At 41.8% G+C, this 24,109-nt stretch overlaps 1 protein-coding gene and 1 long non-coding RNA gene across 2 annotated transcripts in view; one reads left to right on the top strand and one right to left on the bottom strand.

The window, feature by feature from the left end:
• The window catches only part of LOC111841633 (enoyl-CoA, hydratase/3-hydroxyacyl CoA dehydrogenase), a 76,163-nt gene that overhangs the window by 13,532 nt on the left and 38,522 nt on the right, over positions 1–24,109 (top strand). The gene's annotated exons all lie outside the window — the stretch shown is intronic.
• LOC140592622 (uncharacterized) lies at positions 595–2,832 on the bottom strand. The gene is made up of 4 exons (XR_011992984.1): positions 2,767–2,832; positions 2,525–2,668; positions 1,298–1,478; positions 595–723 (listed from the first exon to the last, which is right to left on the bottom strand). It is a non-coding gene; the product is annotated as an uncharacterized lncRNA (long non-coding RNA).

The raw sequence follows: 24,109 nt of genomic DNA, 5'->3' as shown, positions 1-24,109 counted from the left end.
ATTTTGATGCATCCCTGATGCATTTCTAGGCAAGAGAATAATGAAAATGTTGCATCTCGTCACTTAATGTAAGAGCAATACACTGGTAAAAAGTGTAAAAATATTATAAACATATGCTCTCACCAAAGGCCTTGTAATTTGTTTACTTGAACTACTTTCTTCAGGTTGCAGAGACTTTTTTGAATGACCAAACTTCTGTTTAAGTCTTTTTACTTCTTCAATGTCAGCCAAAGGTGTCCGCTCAAATTTAAACTTGCGTTTCAGAGACATGTGCCAAGTGTGCTATTAAAAAACAAAAAAACAATAAATAATAATAATAGTAATCTGCATGAACCAAGAACCAAGAGTAAAACATTAAAGGTAAACCAGCTACTTACATATCCATTGCCCTCTTTGTCTTTCAAAAAGGGATACCTCAGAGTCAGGGCTTTAGCCACTTGAACATACTCTTCATTAGTTGGATACCTACAAAAATATTTTAAACACATTAGTGTAGCATTAAATGTTGTATAAAACTGAATGTAAGAGATTAAAACCTTGGTATAGGTAATGAGAAATACTTACATTTTGTACTGAGCCATGCTTTCATACAATGTTCTAATAATTTTGTTTCGGTCTGATGACGTTAGTCGGCATTCTTTTTGGTCCAACTTGGCCTGAACGTCAAATGGAAACTTCGGAACTTCAAAAACTGCAGGAAAAGCTGTTGACAGGCTGATATTACTATGGCAAAAATAGAAAATAATAATTAGACACTGCAATGATGCAGGTATACATAACATAGCACAAATACTGTAAAGTAGCATTTTCAGTCCTGAAAATACAAATTATTGCGTTAACAAACAATAACACTAACTTCAGAATTTTACCAAACAAGTTTTATTTAAAATATGTGCTCTACCCTTTACTTGATCACCTTAGTTGTCAATTTATACACTGTGGTAACCTAATAAATAATTATACAGTAAACATAAATAATAGTGATGCACCAAAAATTCTGGGCAGACTGGCTGCACTGACTGTGCACTCTGTTTTATTGTCCATGTCAAAGGTTCTGTTATCTTATCTGCTCAAGTAGTATTTTTTGTTGATATTTTTGACGAAGAAAATGGCTGAAATTTTAGAGCACCTCTAATACATTATATTACAGATACAAGAAATTGATGAACTAAGCACTAGTAGAAGTACAGTAAAGCAATATGTAGAGAAGCATGGGAAATAGCTACCTAGCTACTTTGAAGATTTGTTATTAGATTAGTTCACTGAAACAAATGAAATATTATTAAACAGCAATTACCTTGCTCCAGCTGATGACTGGGATTCTACAGGCACAGGTTCAAGAGTTAATGTCACTGTCTCCTTCATCTGCTGAATAAATCGATGAAATTTTGCTTGTTTTTTAAATGATCCCTCAAAGAGGAATGAAATCATTGACTCAGTCAGTCCAATGTCAACAGTCTCTCCATCCACGTCATTGTCTAATAACGTAAAAAAGAAGAAAAGTATAATTTAATTACCCATCAAACTGAAGCATGTACTAAACCAGTTTTGAAGCTTTTTCTATTAACTGGATAAAAAAATCAAATACACTGTTGGATTTTCTTTAATCACAGAATAAGGCAAATATATATTTTATCTTGAATTATTTTTAAACTGTAATAAATTTTATATTAAGTATTAAGCATTGCAGTATTCTTATACTTTATTACCTGGAGATGGAAAAAACATATATGGTTGCAAATGTGTATTTATTGTCAAGTAACATTAGCCTATTTGTTTTATCAGTCCAAAATGTTTCTGTTTTTTATTCAGTTTAGCTACAGCTATAGCTAGACGCCTTTGTCCATATTAGGGATTTCCTGGCAGGTCACAAGTTATTACTTCTGGGTCCGTTGGAGAGCGCCCTCCGGCTTTGATTATGAATAAAAAAACACTGCATGAGAGTGTTCAGCGCTCAATCCATAATGTACACATTCCCTCATTTTGGATACGAATAAAAAGTCTATGCTTGACCTGACGATTTTGTCTCTTTGCATTTAAATCTAGATTTATTCACACTGGCCCATGAAAATGAACACACCTAACGTTACCGGAAAAAAACGTGAGATTAAAAGTGAGGGAGACTACTCCCCCCGCATACAAACATCTACTCTCATGTTTGTAACAAATAAATATTAGCGTGGCTGCCGTCATTTTACTTAATTAATCACTTGCTTTGCCGTCTCACCACAAATTGCTATGTATACCGAGTGCGTTGGTCAACTCTAAGTGCGCCTTATTACAAAATGGGCGGGAAAAACTGCCTCAGAATGTAAAATGTTAATCACTAATTGCCGTACAAGTGTTAATATTGCAAATATATTACGTGGTGGTCAAAGTTATTATTATTTAAGCAACAAGGTATGAGAGGCAGTTAAAGAGATAAAGGGAAAGTATATAAAGTTAAAGTGCGTTAACGTTACACCGGGAAAATCCTCAAGAAAACGGTCCAGACTTTAAAAAAAAAACATAACAGCATACTCACCTTCAAATTTTTTCCTCTCCTCTTCAGTGACTTCGATACCAAATTGTATTAACTCCTTTATTAAGTGAGCGGTAGACATCATTGTCAGCTCCATCCTGTAGGCCAACGTACACCAGCCAGTCTGACGCAAGCACTTTTAACGGGCTTAGAGCAGAGGAAACACCAAGTTCAACAAAAATCAACCGAACATGGCGACACACGTGTAAAAATAAGCTTATATTATTATATTATTCGGCATTTACCGAAATATTAACTCCAAAACAGACTTCGCGTTGAAATCCGTGCGAGGTTCTGTCCGAACACCCACAGCTCCAGCCAAGCGCGGGAAAGTTTCTTAAAGGGGCAACAACATTTACGTCTACCTAAGCAAGTTTTGAATCTAATTACTTGAGCCATTCCGCATTGTCCTTATTCCAAATTTCATTCAGCATCTTAAAAAATAACGCAAAGGTCAAAATTTAAAAGTTGTAAAATAATAAAAATACATTTAATAAAAAAGATTTTCTGACTATAATATTACAACAAAACAACATCAACAGTTGTTCAAAATATTTTATTAAATAATTCCATTAGCATTATGTTTGTTAATTATATATTTAAATGTGTGTCTTGATATCTTTTAATGTGTGTCTTGATTTTATCATGAGTTGACACAAATTAAATTAATAAACAAAAAATAAAAACACATAGTTAGATCTACTCTAATTAGGGCTAAACTTAAAATAAATATATGAATAAAAATAACAAAAATGTACCTTTCACATCTGAATCTGAAAAGTTGTACCTTTATAACTCGTTTTGGGAACATAATTGTACCCTAAGGACCAATTGTGGACCTTTAAAGGTACCATTATATTTTTTGTTCTCCTAAGAACAAAATTGTACCCCTGCGGTACCTTTTTTTCTGACAGTGTATGTGCGGGTTGCGGGAGAGTAGAATTAATCGTGGGACTCCCGCAAAATGGAATTATCTTAAAATTAATTTATTAAAAACAAATACTCTATTATTTATCTACTGCACAAAAGCAACAAGAACCACTAAATTAAAATAATAACAATTTACAGGCGATTCGTCTGCAGAAACTACAATTTCCGCGCTCTGAGTGCCGGGGGACGTAACCGGACACCCCAAGAAGAAATCAGCCTGGTGCTTGGACGGGATGGCATGTTCTGAAAAGCTCCTCGCTCGTGTCCATGTTCATCATTCCATTTAATTAAACTCAAATAAAACAAAACATATTTGTTTATTTTCTTTTTTATACAGTATATACTCAAAAGGGAAGTAAGTGAAACAAATAACAGAGTAGCGGGAAGAAGCAGTAAAAATAAAACTACTAATATGTTTACCTGCGGGATTTTGCGGGACAAAGCTTGAATACTGCTGGCGGGAGCGGGAGAAAATAATATATATTTTTTGCGGGAGCAGGCGGGAGCGGGACAGAATCTTGCGGGAGTGGGCAGGAGCAGGACTGAAAAATCCGTCCCGCGCAGGTCTCTACGTTTTTGCTTTGATAGTCACAGAATCTGACATATTATTTCTGACCTTGTTGTATCAAGGCATCGAGCGACCTTTGCCTTTGATTCTCCAAGTGTTTTTTTTTTTGTGTTGGATACATTGCCTAAAACGAATAATAAAACATAAATGTAATATTAAAGGTAGGCCAAATGTATATACAAAAAAATTTATATGTTTGTCCACTTACAGCAAGAGTCCAGTGTCCGTGCTTACCGATCACTCCAAGCACCATTTGGTACTCTTTGGGGTTCCACTGACAAAAAAAGACATTGACATTACTAAGACATCCACTACACCATGGGTGTTGCCACCATTAATTCTGAGGGGGACACGTCCCCCTCACATTTCATAATTATTCGTTTGGACCCCCCCACATTTAACATAAAATATTAGTTCACCCTGCCAATGTGTCCCCCCCCACATTCAAAAGGCTTCTGATGCCCCTGCACTACACACTTCTTTAAAATATAATATTGTATTTGTAGATATAATAAATAGAATAAATAAATCAAATTTATAGTTATATAATCAAGAGAAGAAATGGTACCTTTCTGAGAATGTTGTATAACCCCTGCCACACCTTGGTCATAGCAAACAAATCAGTTATAAAAGCTTTGTCCTTGCTGATTTGGTTGTGTTTTCTGACCATTGCAAAGATATATTCATTTATAACCTGTGAAAGGGACAGTATATATATTTATGACACAACTTTTCTAAACAGAATTTTATGTCACAATTTTCTAAAGTATAAGTACACAACTGGCCTCTATTTCTAGTTGGCTGCCAGGGGCAAGATGTCCAATGTTCCTGTTGAAAATTTTATAAGGGCCAATTTTACTAAGAAGTTGACTTTTTTTGTCCCACACTCTTCCAGACCAACCTTTGTCAACACCTGTCAATTTCTAAAAATAATAACTATCAGCAAATGCTAAACTTATCTGAGGGACTGGAGATGGTGAAGGTAGGCATGATGCTGTTTTTGTGAGAGTGGAAGGGATCTGAGGGACTGGAGATGGTGAAGGTGGGCGTGATGCTGTCTTTGTAGGAGTGGGAGGGATCTGAGGGACTGGAGATGGTGAAGGTGGGCGTGATGCTATCTTTGTAGGAGTGGGAGGGATCTGAGGGACTGGAGATGGTGAAAGAACTCCATCACTTTGTTTGGCAATAGAGAAGGATTTTCACAGTTTGTGAGGAATCCGTGGAACATCTTCCACATAGGGAACAAGATGATCCACATTTATTTTCAGGAATTTTGTTCCATCTTCCCCTAATAAGTCTGCATTTTCCCCCTCTATTGCAAGAATCTTAAATGGCCCTAAAAGGTCTTTCTCCAGTTTCCCCCCTTTTCTCTGTTGACTCCTAACATTCCTTCGGAGTACCAAATCTTCAATTTTGAATTGATACGGCTTGGCACCAGAACTCTTGTCCTTTCTTTGCCCAATTTTGTCCCTGGCTGTCTGCATGTTCTCTTTAATATAGTTGAACACCTGGGGCCTCATGTATAAACGTTGCGCATGCACGAAAATGTTGCGTACGTCTGTTTTCACGCTCACGTCGAGATGTATAAAAATGAAACTTGGTGTACCGCTACACACATTCTCACGACAGCTCCGGACAGAGCGTACGCACGTTTCTGCTCGGTTTTGTAAATGGATGACACCCAGTGGCAAGTCATTGCTACTGTGGTTTCACTTTTTAAATCATGACGCTGACTTTATCCAATACACCGACATTAATTGTATGTTGTTTACAAATGTATGGCACCTGATTTTTAATCAGTTTGTAGCAATAAAACGGTGCAGAAAATGACCGAACTATTACTACTACTATGGCAGCTCTTGTGTTATTGGAAGACATAGCTTATGGAAGAATTATAAGAGAGCCCGTATTCAGGGATCATAGTGATTTCTTGGCCCATGATGATGACTGGCTTCTAAGTCGATTCAGATTTCCAAGAGCAATCCATTTGGAGCTGTGTGCTGAACTGGGGCCAGCATTACAACGGCAGACGATGAGGATTTGCGCCATACCTGTTCCTTTACAAGTTCTGTCCACTCTCGGGTTCTTAGCCCCAGGTGCTTTTCAGGGAGAACTTGCGGACCGATCGGGTATTTCTCAGTGAACACCAAGTCGCACCATGCCAGCTTTATGGGACGGCATAATCCGCTTGTCACACAGATGTATAAAATTTCCTTACACTGTGGTTGAACAGGCAAACATTAAAGAAATAACTTTCACTCTATTAAGGTACAAATTATGTGCGATTTGAACATGCGTATCATTAATGCATGGGCGTCGCCGCCATTAAATCTGAGGGGGATGTGTCTCCCTTACATTTCATAATTATTCGTTTTGAATCTCCCCACATTTAACATAAAATATTAGTTTTATGCCAGTGTGTCCCCCCCACATTCAAAATGCTTTTGACTCCCCTGCATTAATGTTGTGGCTAGATGGCCTGGCTCAACCCATGATTCGTTCATTCTCAGAAACAGTAGTGTTGGAAACAAACTAGAAAATGGCGTGGTATGTGATGGCTGGCTGCTTGGTAAGAAGATTTTTCCCATTTTATAATTTGGCCCAATAGTGTAAGCTTTGTCTGATTTCACCATTTGACAACTCCTTAGGGGACAGTGGGTACCCACTGAAGTCGTGGCTTCTCACGCCGCTCGCAAACCCACAGAATGAACAGGAGCGGCGTTATAATGACACCCATTCTCGGTCTGGTAGCTTAAAGGCTGCTGGCACTGCCTGGACAAGAACGCTGGGGTGCCGCTATACAGCCCGTAGAAAGTGTGTCGTGTTGTACATGCATGTAGCGTGTTGCATAATCTGGCACAAAATCGTGGCTTGCCGGTATCTGAAGAGATTAGGCAAGATGAACCTGACCCCAAGCCACCAAATTTTCCGCCAAATTGAACAGCGTTACAACTTCAGTATCACACAGCTTATCATTTAAATGTTTTAATTAATTGGCAACAGCATTGACGATTTCTTTTTGTGACTGCAGCACAGCTTCAGTCAGCACATGGCCGGATGGTCGCCCCCCAGTTTCTGAGGCACGGGACTGTGTGCAGCCAGCGCCCAGAGATGTGCTCGGCACAGCAGCACCATCACTGCCTGTGTCGTCCTCGGCACTGGGGGCACCTCTTGTATTATTGCCTGTAAGAATAAATAAACAGAATAAACAAAAGTAACACCGCATCTGCACCCTACTTGTTATTCATAAACATGCAAGTTATTCAAACAAGTATGGTACGAGAAAAACTCACCCGCGCTGACACCACGGTGTCCCACTCTCCCAATAAAAGTGTGAGACCGGGAATCCCGAGACCTCCGCCTATGCTGTTAAGACTCTTATGGTGAGCGGCTTATTTCTTCACGTCGACTTTAATGTCCGACCACTTCTTTTTAATTTCGGCCACTGTGCGAATTTCGGAACCAACACTTTTAACTGACTCCGCCACGCTGTGCCACTCCGTCAACTTTCGTTTATTGCTGATGCCACTACATAAACCACCAAATAATATCACTTTTCTTTTCTCGATTTCTGTTAACATGACCTCCACTTCGCACTTGCTGAAATACTTCTTTTTCCCACGTGGTTTATTCATTGTTGTTTAAGAAAAACATAGAACAAAGCGGTTATTTATACAGATTTCCATATGCAAATATACATAATTGTGGGCGGGTCAGGGGACTGGCTGTGGGCTCATTCACATGCATAAAATTTCACGCTCATTGGGATTTATAAAGGGAATGTGTGTAGATCTGTGCTTACACACAGTTTTGTGCATCTGCAATTTTTCTTGCGTATGCACATTCCTAGTTTTGTCCGTACGCCATGTTTTAGTGTGAATTCTACGCATGTCATTATACATGAGGCCCCTGGTCCTGCATCTACAAAGCGGGACTTGTTATTTCCTTCAGTAGCCCTTCCCTACTGTTTCATTTATCTAAAAAAAAGCGGGGCGTCACGATCCCTCTGGCTTTTTGGGTTTTAAGCAGGAGGTGTCAGAAGGGGGGGCAGGGAGGTTATTTAAGTATGTAAGTGGGGGGAAACGGAAAGCCCCAAAAAATCATATTATAAGTCGGCACCGTAATAGGCCTACCCTTTGTTGTCTGTATTTAAATGCCAGGAGTATTAGGAATAAAATTCATGATTTAGAGGCATTTATCTCATAGGACTCTTATGATATTATAGGAATATCTGAAACGTGGTTGAGAGGAAAGGATGGACAAGAGTATAATATGGATGGTTACACGTTGTTCCGTAAAGACCGTATAGGTAAGAAGGGAGGTGGTGTTGCAGTATATGTAAAGGAAAACTTGCAGGCAAGGGAGCTTACTGATATAAGTAAAACTACGGAAGCTATATGGGTAAAATTAGATGCTAAAAACTCAAATAGCCTAATTGTCGGTGTTTGTTACAGAGCACCTAATGTAGCTGCCGAGGAAAGCAGATTGTTATACAGTGATATTAGGATTATGAGCAATAAAAATGATGTGGTAGTTATGGGTGATTTTAATCTACCGGGGATGCAGTGGGACATTGTTGCTGGCTCTTCTGAAAATGAACTGGAGATGGTGGAATTAGTACAGGATTGTTTTTTTACTCAGTTTGTTAACACCCCTACCAGGGGAGATGCCATTCTTGATCTTGTTTTCTCTAATAACCAGGACAGGATTGGTAAATTAGACGTTTTAGAACCACTTGACAGTAGCGATCATAACATGGTTAAATTTGAGGTTAAGTTTAGTGCAGGGTTCCCGCTGCCGCTCGTCACTTTCGTCATTGACGAAAACGGAACCCATGGTGACGAAGAAAAACGGCATCAAATCGTCACTCTGGCGAATTCAATTTTCAAATGACGAATTTTGAATTTTTGAAAAGTTGAATTTCATTTTTCCCCAATTTTCAACCGTAGCATCCGTAGCGCCTAATCAAAACTGGCCCGGCGCCCCGGACACACGATCGTCGATCATCCATGTCAAATGAGCATGGGCCGTTCTAAAAGTAGCAAATGTTATCGATCGGTGTGGGGACATTCTAAAATGCTTAATGTGGTTTAATGTACCAAAATAGCGACCAATAATCACCAAATTTCGCACACATACATCTGGTCATAAAGACTTTCACCTGACAGAAAATCAAAACCGAAATACAAGGAATATGGACTTTATTTTACATTAAGCGTTTTCCCCTCCATTGACGTCCATTATAAGGAAAAGGCTTAATGTAACTTAAAGTACCAAGACAGCCACCAAAAATCACTATATTTCTCACACATATATCTGGTCATAAACACTTTCACCTGACAAGAAATCTAAACCGAAATACAAGGAATGTGGACTTTATATGGACATTATTGGTCGCTATTTTGGTACATTAAACCACATTAAGCGTTTTCACATTAAGCGTTTTAGAATGCCCCTCTCAAAGGTACTATGAAACACCGGGAAAGTATTAGCTTACCTTATATATATAGTAATTAGAACATTATTTCCGAAATGCGTACTATACATCATGTTTTCAGCACGCAAATTTTTACACAGTATTCACGAATCTCCCAACCTTATCAAGTAGACTCGTGACTCACCCATGCCGTTAGTTGACCAATCACAGTGTGATTGTCAGAAGAGATGTATATTCAGTGAGTTTAATGATTAATTCATTAAGAAGCGGCGAGAGAGTGACTAAAAAAAACGGATGCTGAAAAAAAGTGAAGAATTTGATTAGTAGAAGCAAAAATACAAAGAAAAGTGTAGAATTGAAATCAAACTCCAGCGGGAACCCTGTTAGTGCCCGAAGAGCAAAGTCCAAATCAAAAATATATAATGTTAGGAAGACTAACTTCAATTGTATGAGATTAAAACTAGAAACTGTGAACTGGATGGAGTTAAATAACAAAACTGTTGAAGAGGCATGGGAATTTTTTAAAAGCACATTATTGCAAGTGCAAGAGGACTTCATACCTGTTTCCAGCAAGAATAAATCTAGGAAATTGCAACCTAGGTGGTTTACTAGGGAAATAAAGTATAAAGTAAGGAGGAAAATGGCTTTGTTCCAGAAATGGAAAATAACTGATGATGACAGAATAAAGCAAGAGTATCTAAATCTACAGGCTGAATTAAAAAATGACATTAGACGAGCTAAAAGGAACGTCGAAAGGAAGATCGCATTGGAGGCTAAGGATGACGTTAAAAGTTTCTTCCAGTATTTTAACTCTAAAAGAGCTCTAAAAGCTGAAATTACTAATCTGCAGGATAGTAAGGGTCTTATAATTGAAAACGACATTGATATAGTAAATGAGTTCAATGCACGGGTATTCACTGTTGAGGACACTAGTAACTTACCAGTTCTTATTACTAATCCAGCATTGTCTATAACTAATATATATATAACTGAAGCTGATGTTTTGCAAAGCCTAGCTAAGCTCAAAATAAATAAATCACAGGGCCCTGATGGCATCTTACCAATAGTGTTAAAAGAGATGAGGGATATTTTTTGCCGACCCTGGGACATGCTCTCACTGCTCTTCGGCAAGATGGCGGCGCGTGTGAGTGCTGCGGCTTGGTGCCCTCTAGTTTGGTGCTTTTTAATGTGTTTAGTTTGTATTTCGCGGCAATTGTATGGCGAACTCTGCCAAGCACAATGCGTATACAGTCGTGCAAACCTGATCAGCATCGGTTTTCAAAACAGCATTCCCGTCACGGACTATTTCCAACAAGCCAACAACATACCGCCTGAAATATCGAGGACACCGGGGTCTCCATGGATTGTTGTCGGCTCTCACAGACAGCGACGACGGAGACGGGACAGGAAACAGAAACGGGGATGTCGAGCCAGCCTGATAAAGAGGCTAAAGAAGGATCCTCACAGACCACCGCTCCCTAGCGTCTTCCTGGCAAACGTAAGATCCATCGTGCACAAAATGGATGACCTAGAGCTACGGATAGCAAACAACAACTTCGTCCGGGACTGCTGTGTGTTGATCCTAACTGAAACCTGGCTACATCCTGCTATACCCGACAACGCTGTGCAGCTAGCAGGCCGCGTCATTCACCGAAACGACAGGAACAGTGACTCCGGTAAGAAAAGAGGAGGTGGTCTCTGCATTTACATCAACAATGACTGGTGCTCACAAAGCCATGTTACTCATAAATACTGTTCCCCTGATCTTGAGGCATTAACTGTCATCTGCCGCCCTTTTTACTTACCTAGGGAGCTAACTGTTGTCTCCATTTCGGCTGTGTATATCCCCCAGATGCTAACGTGGACATAGCTCTAAGCTATCTTCATGGATGCATTAGTAAACAACAACAGGCCCAGCCGGATGGGGTACACATAATAGCTGGGGATTTTAATCAGGCTTGCCTGAAAACTGTTCTCCCTAAATTCACCCAATATGTGAAATGTGCCACCAGGGAGAGCAACACCCTTGACCATGTTTACTGTAATATTCAACATGCATATAAAACAGAGCCACACCCTCACATTGGCCAGTCTGACCACCTCTCGCTGCATCTCGTACCCGCCTATATTCCCTACATCAGGAAAAGCAAGCCATTCACCAGGGTGATCAACACCTTGCCCGGGGACGCCCTCTCCCAGCTTCAAGACTGCTTCACAACCACGGACTGGAGTCTTTTTGAAAGCCACGATTTGGAGGAATTTACAGTGACTGTGCTATCATACATTGTTTACTGTATTGATATGGTCACCATCACCAAACGCGTTAGGGTATTCCCCAACCAAAAACCCTGGATGACGAGTGAAGTGCGGCACCTCATCAGGGACCGTAACACAGCATTCAGGTCAGGAGACAGGGCACTGTACAGCGCATCCAGAGCTAACCTGAAGAAGGGCATCAGGGCTGCTAAGGTCGCATACAAAAGGAAAATAGAGGGATACATCACAGACAGGAACCCACGTCAAGTGTGGCACGGATTGCAAAACATCACCAACTGCAAGGGCCAACAGATCACACCCCCTTCCACCGATGCTACTATGGCAGAGGAGTTAAATAACTTCTTTGCCTGGTTCGAGGGAAATGGTCAATCAGCACCCCCCCCCCCAGCCTTTTCCAACACCCCGCTACTCCTCCAGGAACATCAGGTGAGGAGGGTCCTGAGGGAGGTTAACCCAAGGAAAGCAGCTGGACCGGACGGAGTCCTGGCAAGGTACTCAAGGCATGCTCAGACCAACTAGCAGGAATTTTCACCAAGATCTTCAACATCTCCCTGTCCCGAGCCATTGTCCCATACTGGAAATCCTCCACCATCATTCCAGTTCCAAAAACATCTGCCTGCAAAAACCTGAATGACTTTAGGCCTGTGGCATTAACATCTGTGGCAATGAAGTGCCTGGAAAAGCTGGTTGCCAAGCACATCAAAGACTACCTCCCTCCATCATTTGACCCCCACCAGTTAGCCTACAGGGCAAACCGTTCTACCGAGGACGCCATTGCCATCACCCTCCATGCGACGCTGAGACACCTTGACCACCCGGGTAACTATGCAAGACTGCTTTCAGCTCAGCCTTCAATACAATAAACCCGGACATTCTGATCAAAAAACTCCTGGATTTAGGCCTCCCCCCCTCAACCTGCGCTTTGGATTAAAGACTCTCCAATAGGCCACAACAAGTGAGACTCAGTCGCCATCTTTCCCCCTCGCTCACACTCAGAACTGGCTCCCCCCAAGATCTCACTTGGTCCACCAACACTAAAGCAATAACTAAGATGGCCCAGCAGCGTATGCACTTCCTGAGAATTCTCAGGAAAAACCATCTGGAACAGAAGCTGCTGGTGTCCTTCTACCGGTCAGTCTTCGAAAGCATACTCACCTTCAGCATCACAGTGTGGTATGCAGGATGCTCGGCAGCAGACAGGAAGGCTCTGCAGAGGGTCATTATTTAACACAGCCCAAAAGACCATAGGCCGCCCTCTGCCCTCCCTGGAAGAGCTCGCCGACTCCCACTGCCTCTCCAGGTCCAGGTCCATTCTCAAAGATTCACCCACCCAGCCCATCACCTGTTCAACCCGCTTCCCTCCGGCAGGCGGTTCAGGTCAATAAACGCCCGCACTACAAGACTTTCCAACAGCTTTTTTCCCTGGGCCATACGTTCACTTAACAAAAGCAATATCCCTCTGCAGACATTGGCCACCCACCACCCCAACCCCCTCCCCCGCTCCCTCCACCATCTGCAATGATTAACTGTGTCTCTGGAAATTGTATTTGAGCACTTTAACCTCATCACCTTCGGACTTTATCACCAGGCACTTTATAGTCTGATGCTGCTATGTTTGCTACGATGTTATACCTTTGTGCAGGGGAGTGTCTTGTTTTGGCTGGAAGGTAGGGACTAATGTTTTGGGTGAGAAGAGTGGTGAATAGGCTTGGGGGGAGTGTATGAGTGAGTGAGTGTGGGCTGCCTTGGGGCTGAGAAGGTGGGTGTGTGAGAGAGTGAAATGGAAGGGTTTTTACCTGTCTGTTACTTATTTATTATTTTTTTTATTCATATTTGTTATTTTTCATCTATATTAGTATTGAAGCACTGACCAAGAGTGGCAACTCTAAATTTCGTTGTGTTTCATACCATGTATTTTATGCAATGACAAATAATGCTTCTTCTTCTTCTTCTTAACTTTACTGTTTCAAAAATCCTTATCTGAAGGTGTGGTACCTTCTGATTGGAAGCATGCCAAACATAATGCCCATTTTCAAAAAAGGGGATAGAAGTAATTTGTCAAACTATAGGCCAATCAGTCTAACTTGTATAACTGGTAAAATTATGGAGGCTATAATCAAAGAGAAAATGGTAGATTACCTGGACTCAAATAACATTTTGAAGAATAGCCAGCATGGATTTAGGAGAGGTAGATCCTGTTTAACAAATCTGTTGGAGTTTTTTGAGGAAGCTACTCAGGAAGTTGATGATAAGAAGACCTATGACGTCATCTACTTAGATTTCCAAAAGGCTTTTGATGTTGTCCCCCACAAGAGGCTCTTACTTAAACTCAAAGCGACAGGTATTTTAGGAACTGTAGCGACCTGGATTGATAACTGGTTATCAGATAGGAAGCAGCGAGTAGTTATAAGAGACACAATGTCACAGTAGGCCTGCGTTCATAGTGGGGTACCGCAGGGTTCAATTTTAGGACCACTATTGTTCCTAATTTACATAAATGATATAGACACCAATATATACAGTAAACTGGTGAAATTTGCAGATGACACCAAGGTGAGTGGTGTAGCAGATACTGAACTAGCGGCTGCAGCAGCTACAGCGGGATCTTGATTTAATTAGTGACTGGGCCGATACCTGGCAAATGAAATTTAACATAGACAAATGTAAGGTACTCCATGTAGGGAGCAGAAATATAAAGTACAGGTATTTTATGGGACCTACTGAAATAAAGGTAGCTGATTATGAGAAAGACCTTGGTGTGTATGTTGATGCTTCCATGTCTCATTCTCGCCAGTGCGGGGAGGCAATAAAAAAGGCCAATAGGATGTTGGGGTATATCTCCAGGTGTGTGGAGTTTAAGTCTAGGGAGGTAATGCTAAGATTATACAATTCCTTGGTGAGACCTCACCTAGAATATTGTGTGCAGGTTTGGTCACCATATCTTAAAAAGGACATTGCAGCCTTAGAATAGGTGCAGCGTAGGGCCACAAGAATGATTCCTGGTCTTAGGGGAATATCATACGAGGAAAGGTTAGTTGAGCTAAATCTGTTCAGCCTCAAGCAAAGGAGACTGAGGGGGGACATGATCCAGGTCTATAAGATTCTAACAGGTTTGGATGCTGTTCAACCGAATAGTTACTTCAGCATTAGTTCAAATACAAGAACTCGTGGCCATAGGTGGAAATTAGCGGGAGAACATTTCAAACTGGATTTAAGGAAGCACTTCTTTACACAGCGTGTAGTCAAAGTATGGAATAGTCTTCCTGATAACATAGTGCAAGCTGAATCCTTGGGTTCCTTTAAATCAGAGCTAGATAAGATTTTAACAACTCTGAGCTATTAGTTAAGTTCTCCCCAAGCGAGCTCGATGGGCCGAATGGCCTCCTCTCGTTTGTATACTGTAGTTCTTATGTTCTTAAACAACAGAAAGACAATTAAAGGTTTTGACTTTAACAGAAACAAAATATTGTTTTTAAATAAGACATAAAAATAACAATTGCCTTTTTTCTAGACAAGTTCTAATTCGACTACTTACGTCAAAAGACTCAGGGACCTCAGACAGATAACATGCTTCCTGTCCAAATAGGAGGAAGTAAGGGGAAAACCTTGTCTGGATGCAGTCCTTTTTAACATACGAACAAAAAAACACCTAACAACAAAGGTCCCATTTATTCAGTCTGTCTTGGCAAACTTTTGCCAGCGCCCTAAACATAAAATAGAAGAGATCACATGATAATTGTCATTGTGAAGCAGAAATAAAAGTTTAAATGAGACCTCTGTATGGTTCCATTCATTTTCTCCACAAGACCATTTGTCTGAGGGTGGTATGGGGAACACAGACTCCGTGAAATCCCAAAGAGCTTGCATACTTCCTTGTTTAACTTGTAAAACAAAAACCAAACAGAATGAAAACACAGATTTTAGATACATCATAACTACATGTTGTTACAGCAAGTGTCTGATATTAATTAATACTCTAGGTTAGTACATTTGTTATATTTTATGGTGTTATTAAGGTCATGAAAAAGCACAATTTTGTTAACAAAACTCCACAGTGAACAACATGAAAATATGGTTAAAGTGTACTTTCATTTACCAAAGACATATGGCAAACCTGATTGACAAACTCTCGCCCTTGATCTGTTAAAATCCTCTTAGGTGCTCCAAAACGGTAAACCAAATCCACAATGCACCTTGTGACCTACTCTGCTGTTTTATACACTAATGGAAATGCCTCGACCCACCTTGTGAAGTAGTCTATCAGTACACAAATGTACTAATTTCCTTTCTCAGTTTTTCTATGAGGTCCATGCCAACTAACTCCCACGGCTCATTTACCTTTAAAATAAAATATATTAGACATTAGCAGAGTTTTGAAGAGTTGCACGTACATGTACAAAAACATTTAACATGATATATTACAATTATAGGAACATATGTTTCTGTCTGCTTGACAGTTCTCTTGCCCTGGCATGCTGAACACTGTTGAACATCTGTACTTACAACGTTCACTAGGAGCTCTTTATTTGTGCTCTTATTGCGGACATAATGCAGCACGTCATCTGTAATATAAAATGTAAAATAATATGATTATCTTTATAGAACTGCATTATATACTATTGATACAAACATTTAAAAATACCGATCCCTACATTATAATTAATAGCAATATGACATAGGCCTAATTATTTAATACTACACCATTTACACTATTTACCATTTACAGTCTCTTACGGTAAAACATACATTGTTCACAGCATTTGTATTTTAAAACCATCCAGCTATACATCAAACCATCCATTCAGGCTGTCAGAATCGTGGGGAAGGATGAGGCAGGAAGGCAATTATCCGCTGACAAACGGGTTTATTAAGGGAAACACGGGGCAGACGGCAATGAACCAACATCAATGACGGACACCCAACTAAGGAAGACGTGGACTAATATACATGAAACAAGCCGAAATAACAGGTAACAGGTGATCACAATCGGGGATTAACACGAGGTAACGAGCTGGGCGTGACAGAACCTCCCCCCAAAGGGACGAGACAAGACCGGGGAAACAGGACCTGGAAAACAAGAGCAAAAACATCAACGAGGGACCGGGAACAGAACAGAAACACAAAACAAGCAAAGGGGCAAAAACCAAGACAAAACAGCAGGCGTCACTGCAGGCGGCGCTGAGGGCTGGACAGGCAGGACAGGCGTAGCCGCAGCAGGGGCTGTCTTGGGCAGAGCGGTGGCCGCAGCAGGAGCCACCTTGGGCAGAGCGGCGCCCAAGGCGGGGCCGGAGCATGGAGTGCCGCGGGCGTACCGGCAGCAGCAGACAAGCGGATCACAGGTACCGCAGCCGGCGGGGGCGGATCTGCAGCAAGAGCAGGTAGGATGGGCAGAGTGGCAGCGGGCACAGCTGCCTTGGGTGTGGCGACAGCAAACACCGCCAACTCTTGGCCAGCAGGGGTCGCTGCAGCTGTAGCAGGTGTAGCGGCGACAGCGGGCACTGTCACCTCATGGCCAGCAGGGGGTGCTGGTGAGGCGGACAGGGCAGACGAGACAGGTGAGGCAGGCGTGGTGGTGGCAGCGGGCAACGCCGACTCGTGGCCAGCAGGGGGCGCCTCAGCTGGCACCGACAACACACGGCCAGCAAGGGGCGTCGCAGCAGCAACTGCCCCAGCAGGAACCTCACTGGGCGGTACAGCAGCCGCCGGACGAAGCAGGACAGACAGGGCAGGTGGCGCCGGCGAAACAGGCGGGACAGACAGATGAGGCGCCGGCAGGACAGGCGAGACAGGCGGATCAGGCGCCGGCAGGACAGGCGAGACAGGCGGATCAGGCGCCGGCAAGACAGGCGAGACAGGCTGGACGGGCAGGACAGGCAGGGCCGTGGGCACAGCAGCGGCCTCAGGCAGGGCCGCGGGCAGAGCGGACGTGTGGCCAGCAGGGGGCACCTCAGCAGGCACCGCCAGCACGCGGCAAGCAGGGGGCGCCACTGCAGGCACCGCCAACACGCGGCAAGCAGGGGGCGCCACAGCAGCAACTGCTCCAGCAGGAGCCTGGTGTGCGGCAGCAGGAGGCGCGGTAGCTTCAGGCAGGATGGCTGCAGGCAGAGTGGCAGCATCAGGCAGGAGGGCCTCAGGCAGAGCGGCAGCATCAGGCAGGAGGGCCGCAGGCAGAGCGGCAGCATCAGGCAGGAGGGCCGCAGGCAGAGCAGCAGCATCAGGCAGGAGATCAAGTACCTCAGCCAGGGCTTCCAGGATCAGTGCTTCCGGGCTGTGCGCTGTCTCTTTAAGGGATTGCGGGACCCGCGGGATAGCGTCCAGCACTGCCCTGGCCTCTTTAAGCACCAAACGAGTTCTCCTGAAGGGGGACTTCGTGACGGGGGTGATGTCCGGGGCGATCAGGGACTCCCCCCGATGACTGGCAGGGAAAGAAGCTGGGGAGAGAAAGGCAGCTCCCAGGCAGATTGTTGGTGCTTCTTCCGGTCTCTCTTTAGGCTTCCTTCTCTTTTTTGTCCGGCTCACGGTTGCGGAGGGAGACTGCGTTGTCTCCGTAGGGACGGGCAGCAGCTCCCTTACTTCGGCTGCGAGCGGCGTGACCAGCAGCAGCCTCCTGTCGGTCACGCGCTGTACTAGGAGCCAGAGGTTTTCATGCACTTCCGCCATGAGGTGCATGTCCTCGGGCAGGGACATCTCCATCAGGAGGTCGCCGCTCCGACTGGCTAAGTCTAGTGCCACTGGGTTCTCTTGGACCTCGGGCTGCTTCAGCCAGAAAAGCACTTCCTGGAGCAGACCAAGGCGTTGCTCCTCGGTCCGAAGAAGCGTTCTTTCTTTCGGGTCCGTCATTCTGTCAGAATCGTGGGGAAGGATGAGGCAGGAAAGCGATAATCCGCTGACAAATGGGTTTATTAAGGGAAATACGGGGCAGACGGCAACGAACCAACATCAATGACGGACACCCAACTAAGGAAGACGTGGACTAATATACATGAAACAAGCCGAAATAACAGGTAACAGGTGATCACAATCAGTGATTAACACAAGGTAACGAGGTGGGCGTGGCGCACACAAGGATCAGACGGAGCTGGGCGTGACACAGGCCTTATAATCAGTGCTAACAATCCTTTTATCATGCTAGTGTGCGTGGCCTAGAGCCTCTCTAAGACAGCCTAGGGCGCAAGGGAACAATCTGACCAGCGTACCAAACAATTGCAATAAAAATATACTTTTAATTATTATTAATGTAATATTTTTACTTTTCAGAAATAAAAAATATGCAGAAAATATAGGTTTTATATGTGCTTACCTTTGACAGCATACCAATGTGCATGTCGTCAGATGACATATCTTTCCAACTTTCTCAGATTTTCTGGATATTTTCCAGAATTCAAATATATCAGAACCTCATTCTACAAAGTTGGGTTCACTGCACGCAACTACCCTCAGAACGTGCATAAATCGTTGAAAGGCAAAATTGAAACATTTATTTCCGTCACATTTGCATAGTGAAGTAGTTTACAGCATCACTCATTAGTTATTAGTTTTAAATTACTTGGGAGTAGGGCTGGGCGATATGACTGAAAACTGTATCACGATATGAGTGTTTCATATCGGTCGATATCGATAATTATTGACATTTTTTATGACCCATTTAAAATAAAGACCAGGAGAAAAATATATTACATTTAAACATTTTTATTTTAAACATGTCAACAACCATGGAAAACTCAAATAATTAAAATGTAAACATAAGTCTAAAGTCACAATGAACACTTAACAATTATCTCAACATTTAAGGTGCAAAATGAAAGAAAATGTAAGAAATGCTTAATAAAGTGTAATAAAATAGTGCAAAGTGTTAAATATAAACAGAGAAACCTGAGAATTTAGTGTAAGTTTAGTGCTAGGAAGTTCACTAGCTGTTCACCTTCTGGTAAATAAAGTGTTTTTAAAATATGTGCAGTGTTTTGTAAACATAAATAAAACTGACGTAGACTGAGATACATCTGTAATATAAAAAAACAAACCTGATACAGTACAGTAACATTGTTTGAAATATAAAACCTGCAGAAATATGAAAAAGTAACTCTTCAAGTTATTCCTTAATCTAATCATACTTGAAGTTGAACTATTCAAGTATATTTTCAGTCCAGGTTTTGTGCTAGGAAAAGACACACATGCAAACACTAACGAGGAAGACGCGATACGTAGGGAAAGTGGATCACTAGTTAGGGAAGGAGTGAAGGGAGCCGGAACCCGGAAGTGCGCCGTAAACACAGAGAGGAAAGAGAGAAGGGGAAACAAAGACACGGCAGACTCGAAACGAAACACGGGACACGAAAAACCGGACAACATGACACATACAAAACGAAAGGATACTGACCTATAACTTAATATTCAGGAGACGGGAGACGAGCGGCGTTGGGGGAGGGTGAGGCGACCGTCACGGTGATTCACAAAAAACCGGCAGAACTTCCATAAAGCAGTTGTTTTGCTGTGCTAAGACCATTTATGACAGCTGCGTTTCCGGCACGGATCCAAACTAGCTTCGCAACCTCTGTTTTCTTCCGACGAAGAATAAAAAATATCGAACACATTTTTTATTGATATAGATCACGTGTCTATCGCGATACATATCGTAATCGTTTTATCGCCCAGCCCTACTTGGGAGTGATTATTACATTAATTAAAATATTACATATAATAGATATATTAGATTTATTAGTAATGATACATTTACATTTATTTATTTATATTTATTTTGTCGTTCTTTAATTCTTTCATTTATTATGTTTTCTTTATTTTTTGCCTGCTTGCTTGCAGTTTTATTCATTTAAAATAGTTTTTTAATTGACTATGTAATGGAGTTCATTAGGCCTTGGTTCTCCTGAATCCAATGATATGGAGCATATGTTAATAAATTCTTGACATGTTTTTCACAAATTTCTTTCAAATGTAAACTGGTTTAAATGTTCTAAATGTCTCTTTATCAGTCATATTGTAAAATACCTAGAGATATAAGTTTTATCTAGTCTTCCTCAAACAGATACATTTTTCTTAGGACATAGTTTTAGTCACAACAGAGACTTTTTTAATAGACACATGTATGGATACCAAATACACACATACATACACAAACATACTGTATTATTTATTACTTTGATAACTGTATGAAGCACAGCTGTAAATGTTCTCACAACATTATTTCATAGGATCTATACAGTCAAGGCGTTCTTAATGAGACAGCTATAAATTTCTAATCCTTGTAATTTTGCTTAACAGATTTATGTAACCACTGTGACCAGTGGTTTCAATTATGTTGTGTTCATATATGTGTGCAATATTATGTATTTGTATTATATACATATATACATTATATTATAAACATGACCCCCCCATTCTCTTCTAGTAGTCGGATTGGAAGAGCATGGGGGGTCATGAGGTCGCTGGAAAGGGGTGTGTGGCACTCCCGATATCTTTGCAAGAGGACGAAGGTCCAAGTCTTTAGAGTCCTGGTGCTCCCTGTCCTGCTATATGGCTGTGAGACATGGACGCTATCCAGTGAGCCGAGACGAAGACTGGACTCCTTCGGTACTGTGTCTCTTTGGAGAGTCCTTGGGCAACGCTGGTTTGACTTTGTGTTGAATGAGCGGTTGCTAGAGGAGTCCCGAATGAGGCACATTACCTGCATTGTGAGGGAGCGTCAGTTATGGCACTACGTCCATGTGGTGCGTTTCCTTGAGGGCGATTCGGCTCACAGGATCCTCATTGCTGAGGACCCATGCGGCTGGACCAGGAGAAAGGGACGCCCACTTACCACCTGGCTGCGGCAGATGGATGGCCATTTCCGGAGGGTGGGACTGGACTGTGTATCTGTCTGAGGGATCACTGGCCGGAATCCCGAGGAGTTTCGCTGTGTGGTGGGTGTGGGAACATGCTGCATCAGCACATGCTCCCCAACCTGACCTGACCTGACCATATTATATACAATATTTAGAATGGTTTAGAATGGATGTCAGGAAATAATGTTTCTCCTAATATTTAAGCAAAGAGGTATGTGTGATGTCTGAAAATCACTCAGGTATATAATTACATGAGGATACAGTGGTTTTATTAATACTGAGGTCCAGAGTTGCTGTATGCCTGTTTTAACAGGGGGAACCAAATATCCTGGATGTCAGGAAATAATGTTTCCCCTAATATTTAGGCAAAAAGGTATGTATGATGTCTGAAAATCATTCGGACACATTATTACATGTGAATACAGTAGATCGTCACGCATAATATAGTCTTACAAGCAAGAGTACCATTTTCATGAAGAAATATCTCTATCCAGCAAATTCAATAATTTAATTTAGTATCTGTAAAACAAAGAGACATCAAAAAGGCATGTGATGTTTTAAAATATATGGCTTGATTACCTCAAGAACTAAGTAGAAAGACATTAAAATGACAAAGAAACCGTCTAACTAAAGAGAAGCCGTGTAACGATAAAATAGCGGGTGACATAATGATTTTGAATCAGCGTGCGACAGAGAAACATGGGGGAACTTAATTTCCCGTAACACCTGTTCCACCATACACCACCTGTATGTGACCTATAACCAAGTATCAATATTGCAGTAGGATAAATCGTAATAACTCCTTCATTTTTAAACCAATCAACATCAAACTAAGTTCAACGTGTTTCCCACATCCTGTCTAATTTTTCCACACTCTTTTTTTTCTTAAAAAAATGAAGGGAAGGCATTTGTGGTCATTAAAAATGGTTGTTGTTTAATAGAATCTTCAGATTGTAACCTACTAACAAACCATGCTGTGCCGCTCTTAGTCACCAAGCGAAGTCCCAAGTGTCTTGAACACAGATGTTTATTTACAGCGCCTAAGCACCGCTGTAAACACCGTAAAACTAAAGATACAGGACAAATACAAAGAAAATACATCAATTACATATTAGCTAAAAATGACATACAAACAACGATAAAACTCAAAGTACAACGTACCACTTTGCCTGCTTGTGAGCTAAGAGGGTAGTTTGAAGCTAAAAATCCTTACTAAATTATTCCTTTGCTTCCTTGTGCAGTTCGAAAACTTCAGAGCCGCTTATGTCCACACATAACTGACCCACCGGCATACAGGAAGTGACGTGTAACGACCTCGGTAAAATAGACAAAATACTTAAAGGAAACAACCCTTAATCAAATAAAATTCTTATCCATTCTGAAATGTATGCAATATTAAATTAAAATGTAACACAGAAGAAATTAATCAAAATCAGACAAATCTACTGAAAAAATGGAACTAAATGGATACAATTTAAAACAAAGATTTACAACTGTCAGCACACTCCCACCATCACACAATGTGTGATTCTTAACAGAATTACAGAGTTATTAAATTAAGTGCTTTGACAGGAACATTATACAAAAATATCTCAATGGATGACCACACTTATACTGCGTAAGGCAATTTTTATGCTTAAATTTAATCAGCTTCAAGTAATAGTACCGTCTTATGGTCTTTCAAGATAAACAGGTTTACTTGTGCGTGTGCCCTTACTATCTAGTGTTATGTCACTCATCAGCAGTTTAAGCCTTCTGACCCTTCCATCACTCCCTGGGAAGACTTCAACCACCTTGGCCATCTTCCATTGATTCCTTGGTAGAGCATCATCCTGAAGTAGGACAATGTCATTTATTTTAGTGTTTCTTTGGTTCTTGTTCCATTTACTTCTCTGTTGCAAATTTAAAAGGTATTCTTTCCTCCACCTAACCCAGAATTCATTTGCTAGAAGCTGAACTCTTTTCCATCTCTTCTGAAGATAAAGATCTTCCCTCACGAACTGTCCAGGTGGTGGTGCAATAATTGAGGATTTCATCGTCAATAAGTGATTCGGTGTTAAGGGTTCTGGTCCTGTCGGATTATTAAGGTGTTCTGTAGATAATGGTCGGCTGTTCACGATGGCCATCACTTCATACATGAACGTTCTTAATGAGGAGCTGTCCAGTCTTCTGGCAGACTGGTCTAAGATTGCAGTTAGGATGCTCCGTACAGTCCGGATCTGTCTCTCCCAGACACCGCCCATATGACTGGAAGCAGGTGGGTTCATAACAAAGTTGCATCCCAACTCCTTCACACATTCCGGTTCCATTCCCCTCATCAATTCCAAGAATTCCTTCCTTGCACCTACAAAATTGGTGCCTTGGTCGCTTTGGAGTTGGCTTACATTGCCGCGAATAGCGACAAAGCAGCGAAGCGCATTTATGAAGGCATCAGTACTAAGGTCATCCAATACCTCCAAATGGACAGCCCTTGAGCACATGCAGGTGAATAGTAGCCCATATTTCTTCAGCTCCTTTCTCCCATCCTTAACGTAAAATGG

The sequence above is a fragment of the Paramormyrops kingsleyae genome, chromosome 1 (assembly GCF_048594095.1).
Source record: "Paramormyrops kingsleyae isolate MSU_618 chromosome 1, PKINGS_0.4, whole genome shotgun sequence".
NCBI lineage: Eukaryota > Metazoa > Chordata > Actinopteri > Osteoglossiformes > Mormyridae > Paramormyrops > Paramormyrops kingsleyae.
The sequence above is the reverse complement of the archived record's forward strand: the minus strand, read 5'-3'. Positions and strand labels throughout refer to the sequence as shown.